This window comes from Brassica napus, unplaced genomic scaffold, assembly GCF_020379485.1.
Source record: "Brassica napus cultivar Da-Ae unplaced genomic scaffold, Da-Ae ScsIHWf_805;HRSCAF=1152, whole genome shotgun sequence".
Lineage (NCBI taxonomy): Eukaryota > Viridiplantae > Streptophyta > Magnoliopsida > Brassicales > Brassicaceae > Brassica > Brassica napus.
Genome location: NW_026016851.1, coordinates 60,807 through 67,568, shown reverse-complemented (window position 1 = coordinate 67,568; position 6,762 = coordinate 60,807). Strand labels below are relative to the sequence as shown.

The following is a 6,762-nucleotide window of genomic DNA, read 5'->3' as shown; positions in this document are numbered from 1 at the left end:
GATCGGGGAAATGACAGAACTTAGAATGGATTAAATGATTAGAAAAGGGGGGTCTTATGTAGGGACCCTATGTATTGGTGGTGTGGAAACACACGTACTGTTTGATACTGGAGCTACACACAGCTTTGTGAGCCCAGATATGATCGGAAAAGGGTTGTTCCAGATGGAAACGGAGGATGATCCTTGCATAGTGAATGCGGCCGGTGGGCAAGTAATGCATTCATTAGGGAGAGTAAAGGATATCCCAATAGTGATCCAGGATAGAGTTATGCCTATGGATCTGGTTGTGGTCTGCCTTAAGAATCATGAGGTGATATTAGGCATGGACTGGCTTGGAAAGAACCTGGCCACTCTGGACTGTCACAGAGGAAGGGTGCAGTTTAAGAGTGGGTGTGGGTGTCCGCCAGCATGATGTTAGGAGTTTTCAAGGCTCCTAAGACAAATGTTGTAGTATAAATGATTGTCGAACCAGTTCTGAGGGATATCAAAGCACCGAGAATGCAAGTACTCACTTAATCTAAGTGCAACCAATGATTTAGATGGGTTTTAAGCTATGACTAAAACTAAAAAGCAATGACAGAATGATACTTTCTTAACTAAGGGAAAAGAGAACTCATGGGCATAGGGATTAGACCTTGGGTGATCAAGTATCGAACTAAGGATGGCAAATGATCAATCAAACTATCAACCTTAAGCCTAGACACAATTCTAAGCAAGCTCTATGTCTAGATGAATGCTCATTTGCTAACATATCTCAAACATCAAATGTCTTTGGTTGAATAATATGAAAGCAATCATTACTAACAAGTCTATTAGCTATCTTAGCATCTTTAACAACAAATGTCTTTGGCAAAGTATACTAAAAGCCTAGGAGAGTTGTCTCGGGCATTTCATCGAACACCTTTCGGGTGAGAAATGCCTAAGGATCAACTTTTGAGTGGCCAACTCAGAAGATGCATTATGATTACTCTACTAGCAAGGAAATATGAATGATCTACACTAAAACATCCTAGCTCTAACCTAATCACCCTTAATCTCCCTAACCCATGAATTCAAAAGGTGATTACTCACTAATCTCCATGATTCCTCTTAAACCCATATTGGATTTCAGATTAATCATGTAGAGAAATAGATAAGAAATCAACAAGAACACAAGAACATAACAATCAAAATCCAAGAGATGAACTTCTCCAGAGAGTTCTTGTGTATTTCTCAATAGATCAAAAGATAATCTGCCTGGTGGCTACAAAAGATGTTTAAAACATAGGTTTTTCAAGTGCAAAACGTCCAAAATAAATTGCAAAAAGGTCCCTGAGAAATCATGATTTTCGGCAGCAAAATAACGCGGAGCGACTTGCAGGTGTCGCTCCGGGAAGTCGCTCCAGGGCCGATTTTTGGTGTCTCCGGGCGAGAGGTCGCGAGCGACTTTGGTGTGTCGCTCCAACGGGTCGCTCTGGATCGGGAGCGACCTTGGTAGGTCGCTCTGAGAGGTCGCTCCAGGCTTCGCTTCGTGTCGTCTCGCCATAGAGACGCGAGCGACCTCGGGGCGTCGCTCTGGGCAAGTCGCTCTGGGGGGTTCTTTGGAGCGAGCTCATGACGTCGCTGCGGAACCTCGCTCCCATGCTCTGCTCGTCCAATGATCACCTATTTCACGTCCTTTAAGCTCCAAATGCATCCAAATGTCCCCAAGAACTCCATGTGGCACTCCAACACCTAATAAGGACAATGAATGCAAAATGCAACCTAGACATGGCTAAATCCTAATCTATATGATGAAAATGCTCATGGATGAATGGATAAAACAATGTAAATATGCAAGATATCAACTCCCCCAAACTTGTTCTTTACTTGTCCACAAGTGAACTTTCTAGAACTCATAGGGAGAGAGGTTGAAGGTGGGAGCACATAGCCAAAAGAAACACAACTAGCACACTCTCTTATTACACTCTAGCTTCTCTAGGCCTATCTTAACTCTTTTTGTTCTTACACTCATCATCAAGCATCCACACATTCAAATCAACCAACTCTCACATTCATTAAGCACAAAACATCAGGTGAATTCTTGCAAATGGTCAGTTGGTCCAAGTCATTTGGTTGGGTAAGGGAAGGCTTTTATTCAAGTGATTCAAGAGGTTCAAAACATATGATCTTTAAGGTGGTTTACTCTCGAAACAAGTAGCCTTGACATTGCACATAATATATCTAAGAAAGGGATCAACTCATGCATACAATGCTCAATCTCCATTGTTCTACCCTTTTCCCAAACATACAATTACACAATCATTCCCAAATGTCAAACCCAACTCACATCTCTCACCAAAAGATCCTAAGAACTTTAACTCCTTCTCTTTGAAATCTACAAGGGATTTTTCACAACCTCAAAACATTTCTTAGCTCCTAACAACTTTGCTAGCCCCTTTTTCTCTTTTTTTTTTTTTTTCTTTTTCTTTTCTCTTTTTTTTCGTTTTTTTTTTTTTTTTTTTTTTTTTTTAGGTTGGGGGCCAAGACTTTCAAAACTTGAGCTAGAGGCTTCTCTACTTATCCCAATAAAACAATTCACTTAAGCACAAAGAGTCTATTCTTTTTCTTTTTCATTTCTCCCAAATCATAATCACAACACTCACCCCCCACCTATAGCTAGACAATAGAGTGCCCAATCTAGCAAGAATGAAGATCAAGCATTGTCGTTCCCGATACTCTCAACATTATGCACATGTAAGACTTTCCGAAAAAGGCCTCACTCATCAAACAATGAAAGCTTAAAAGGAGGAAAGGTTTTGGGAGTGGTCTACCACTAGAGTTTGTCAAAAAAAATTGGCATAAAAGATGTGACAACTCAAGTGTGTATAGCCATGACTCAGTACACAAGGGACCATGAGCAAGAAGCATTAAGTTCGTTCAGTTCAAATAAGGTTGTAGTTGGCTTCAAAGACTGAGTTTCAGCAATCAACAAGTTTCAGGAAGAGTTTTCAAGGCTCGAAACATACAAGTCTTTTTGAGAGGTGCAAAAGCTACTCAGGTGCAACGTAGTGTTCTTTACAAGGCATTTAAAATCATTGCTCCCAATGCAAGTGAATGCAACCTATATGCTCTAGACTCTCCTAGAAATGCAAATGATGCAAACTAAATGATTGTTTTTTTTTTTTTTTTTTTAATATGCAAATAGGTATGCAATGCATGACTCAATGAAACAACATCAAAGCAAACATGATCAAATACTTGGTACCTCCCCCAAACTTGAGTTACACAGTCTCTGTGTTGTCAAGTAGAGAGAGATACCGAAAAGAAGACTAATATGCAAAAATGAAATGGTATATACAAGGGAGTGTGGTGGTTTACCTTCTATAGGGAATGAGTAGAGGGAGATGATCCCTCCTCGTCGTCCTCAGGTGGTAACTCTTCAAGGTGCTCATCAGCAGGAGTATCCATCTCTTCAATGTAGAAGGCTTGCCCGAACACAGTTGGTTTCCTCATTTTCCCTTGATGTCAAAGTGGAGGATGTTCTCTTTACCCAAATGGAGATCAATCGTGCCTTCCTTCACATTAACAATAGCTCCTGCTGTAGCTAAGAATGGCCTTCCTAGAATTAATGGGTCTTGAGCCTCCTCACCCATCTCAAGCACCACAAAATCTGTAGGTATCTCATACCTTCCAATCTTCACAGGGAGGTCCTCTAAGATGCCCACAGGATACTTCACTGAACGATCAGCTAACACCAGAGAGAGTCTACACTTCTTGTACTGAGTGAATCCAAGCTTCTTTGCAACAGACAAAGGCATCAAGCTGACACTAGCTCCCAAATCGCAGAGACTTTTCTCAAATACCATAGGTCCAAGAGCACAAGGTAGTGTGAAGCTTCCTGGATCCTCTAATTTCTCTGGAACATCAAGCCTCTGGATGATGGCATTGCACTCATGGGTAAGAATCATCATGCCTTCCATCTCCTTCTTCTTTGCAGCTACAACATCTTTCAGGAACTTGTTGTATTGAGGAATCAACATGAAAGCATCGATGATGGGCATTGCAACCTGAGCTTCACTCATTTGCTTCTCAAACAGAGCCTTGTACTTCTCTAGCAGCTGCCTCTTGAATCTACCAGGGAATGGAAGTTTGGGTTCATAGGGAGGAGGAACAAAAGAACTTTCACTTGCTGGAGTAACAACTTCACCATCCTTTACTGTCTTCTTCTCTTCTCCAACCTTTCCCTTACCTTTGGCTTCCACTATCTTCTCCAAGATCTCGTCATTGATCTTCTCATCAACAATCACCACTTCATCATCTATGTTGATGGCAACCCCCTCACCTAGTTTCTCAGCATCCTTGGTGAGGGTTTTAGGAGGTAACTGCTTACCACTCCTAAGGGTGATAGCTTTGGCCTCCTTGGGGTTTTGGTCAGACTTTCCAGGTAGAGATCCTTGCTGGCGATTCTGGTGAGTGTTCATGGAAGCAAACTGATTCTCTAAATTCCTGACTGTAGAAGCAAGGTGTGAGAATTTGTTGTTGAGCTCATTGTAGCTCCCATCAATCTTGGTATGAAGGTTCTTCAACTCATAACCAACATGCTTCTCACTTCTAGTCTGAGACTCCAAGATTTGTTTCAGTAAGGTATCAGTGCTGCTCTCTTGAGGAGCAGAGGAACCAGACGAGGGGTTTTGCTGAGGCTGATAGCTGCCTTGCTGGTTGTTTCTTGGCGGATAGCCACTCTGTTGGTTGTTTGGATAGGATTTCTGTTGGTAGTTGTTGTACTGAAAGTTGGGCTCCTTTTTGTACCAGCTACCATTGTTGTTGATGAAACACAACTCCTCTTGACCTTCCAAACCCTCAACCTCATTGACAGCAAGTGGATCTTCCTGCTTGGAGTTACCAACAAACTTCAGCTGCTCTTGGGTGGCTTTTTCAGCAATGAGTAGGTCGATCTTGTCTTCCAAAGCTTTGATCTCTTTCCTCGTCTGCTTATCATCTGTTCTACTGCCTCTGTCGTGGTCTCCACTGTAGACTGCATCACTCTTTACCATGTTGTCAACCAGCTCTTCTGCATCCTCCTCAGTTCTCCCCAAGAAGAACCCATTGCTAGCTGTATCCAGTCTGGCTCTGTACTTAGGAAGAGCACCACGGTAGAATGTGCTCAGCAAGCTCTCCTTAGAAAAGCCATGGTGTGGGCATTGAGCTTGGTAGCCCTTGAATCTCTCCCAGGCTTCACTGAAGCCTTCCAAGTTCTTCTGTTGAAAGCTGGAAATCTCGTTTCTCAGCTTAGCAGTTCTTGAAGTAGAGAAGAACTTCTCCAAGAATGCTTTCTTGCAGTCATCCCAAGTGGTGATGGAGTCACTGGGTAGAGACTTCTCCCACTGACGTGCCTTATCCCCCAAAGAGAAAGGGAATAGCTTGAGCTTTAAGGCATCTTCGGACACACCATTGGTTTTTGACAACCCACAGTAGCTGTCGAACCTGTCCAAGTGATCAAATGGATCCTCTAGAGCCAAGCCATGATACTTGTTGTTCTCGATCACGTTGAGGAGTCCTGATTTGATCTCAAAGTTGTTGGCTGCCACAGCGGGTGCTCGGATTCCCAATCTATGACCATGAATGTTGGGGCGGTCGTAAGTGCCAATGGGTCGAGCTGCTCGCTGTTGGTTTGGTGGAACGTTGTTAGCTCCATTGCAGCATCATCTGAGGTATGTCTCCCATATCAGTATCCAATCTCTGCAAGTGAGCCTGTTGCTCTTCTTCTCTTCTCTTTCTAGCACACTCTCTCTCTAAAGCTCTGATGTCTGCAGCTCTTGGAACTAGGTTTGATGGACCCCTGCTCCTCAAGTTCATACACCTGTAGATTAAAGGGAGGTGAAGAAAGAGAATCAGTAACAAAAGAAAATAAAAATGACTTAGTCTCAAGCAAGTGACTAAATCTCAATGTTTAAATCTACTCAGAATTTGGCAACGGCGCCAATTTGATGTTAGGAGTTTTCAAGGCTCCTAAGACAAATGTTGTAGTATAAATGATTGTCGAACCAGTTCTGAGGGATATCAAAGCACTGAGAATGCAAGTACTCACTTAATCTAAGTGCAACCAATGATTTAGATGGGTTTTAAGCTATGACTAAAACTAAAAAGCAATAACAGAATGATACTTTCTTGACTAAGGGAAAAGAGAACTCATGGGCATAGGGATTAGACCTTGGGTGATCAAGTATCGAACTAAGGATGGCAAATGATCAATCAAACTATCAACCTTAAGCCTAGACACAATTCTAAGCAAGCTCTATGTCTAGATGAATGCTCATTTGCTAACATATCTCAAACATCAAATGTCTTTGGTTGAATAATATGAAAGCAATCATTACTAACAAGTCTATTAGCTATCTTAGCATCTTTAACAACAAATGTCTTTGGCAAAGTATACTAAAAGCCTAGGAGAGTTGTCTCGGGCATTTCATCGAACACCTTTCGGGTGAGAAATGCCTAAGGATCAACTTTTGAGTGGCCAACTCAGAAGATGCATTATGATTACTCTACTAGCAAGGAAATATGAATGATCTACACTAAAACATCCTAGCTCTAACCTAATCACCCTTAATCTCCCTAACCCATGAATTCAAAAGGTGATTACTCACTAATCTCCATGATTCCTCTTAAACCCATATTGGATTTCAGATTAATCATGTAGAGAAATAGATAAGAAATCAACAAGAACACAAGAACATAACAATCAAAATCCAAGAGATGAACTTCTCCAGAGAGTTCTTGTGTATTTCTCAATAGATCAAA

At 41.8% G+C, this 6,762-nt stretch overlaps 1 non-coding gene across 1 annotated transcript; it reads left to right on the top strand.

Annotated features, from left to right (window-relative positions):
- Window positions 1-5,145: 5,145 nt before the first annotated feature.
- LOC125605817 lies at window positions 5,146-5,252 on the top strand. The gene has a single exon (XR_007337255.1). It is a non-coding gene; the product is annotated as a small nucleolar RNA R71 (small nucleolar RNA).
- The last annotated feature ends 1,510 nt before the right edge of the window (window positions 5,253-6,762 follow it).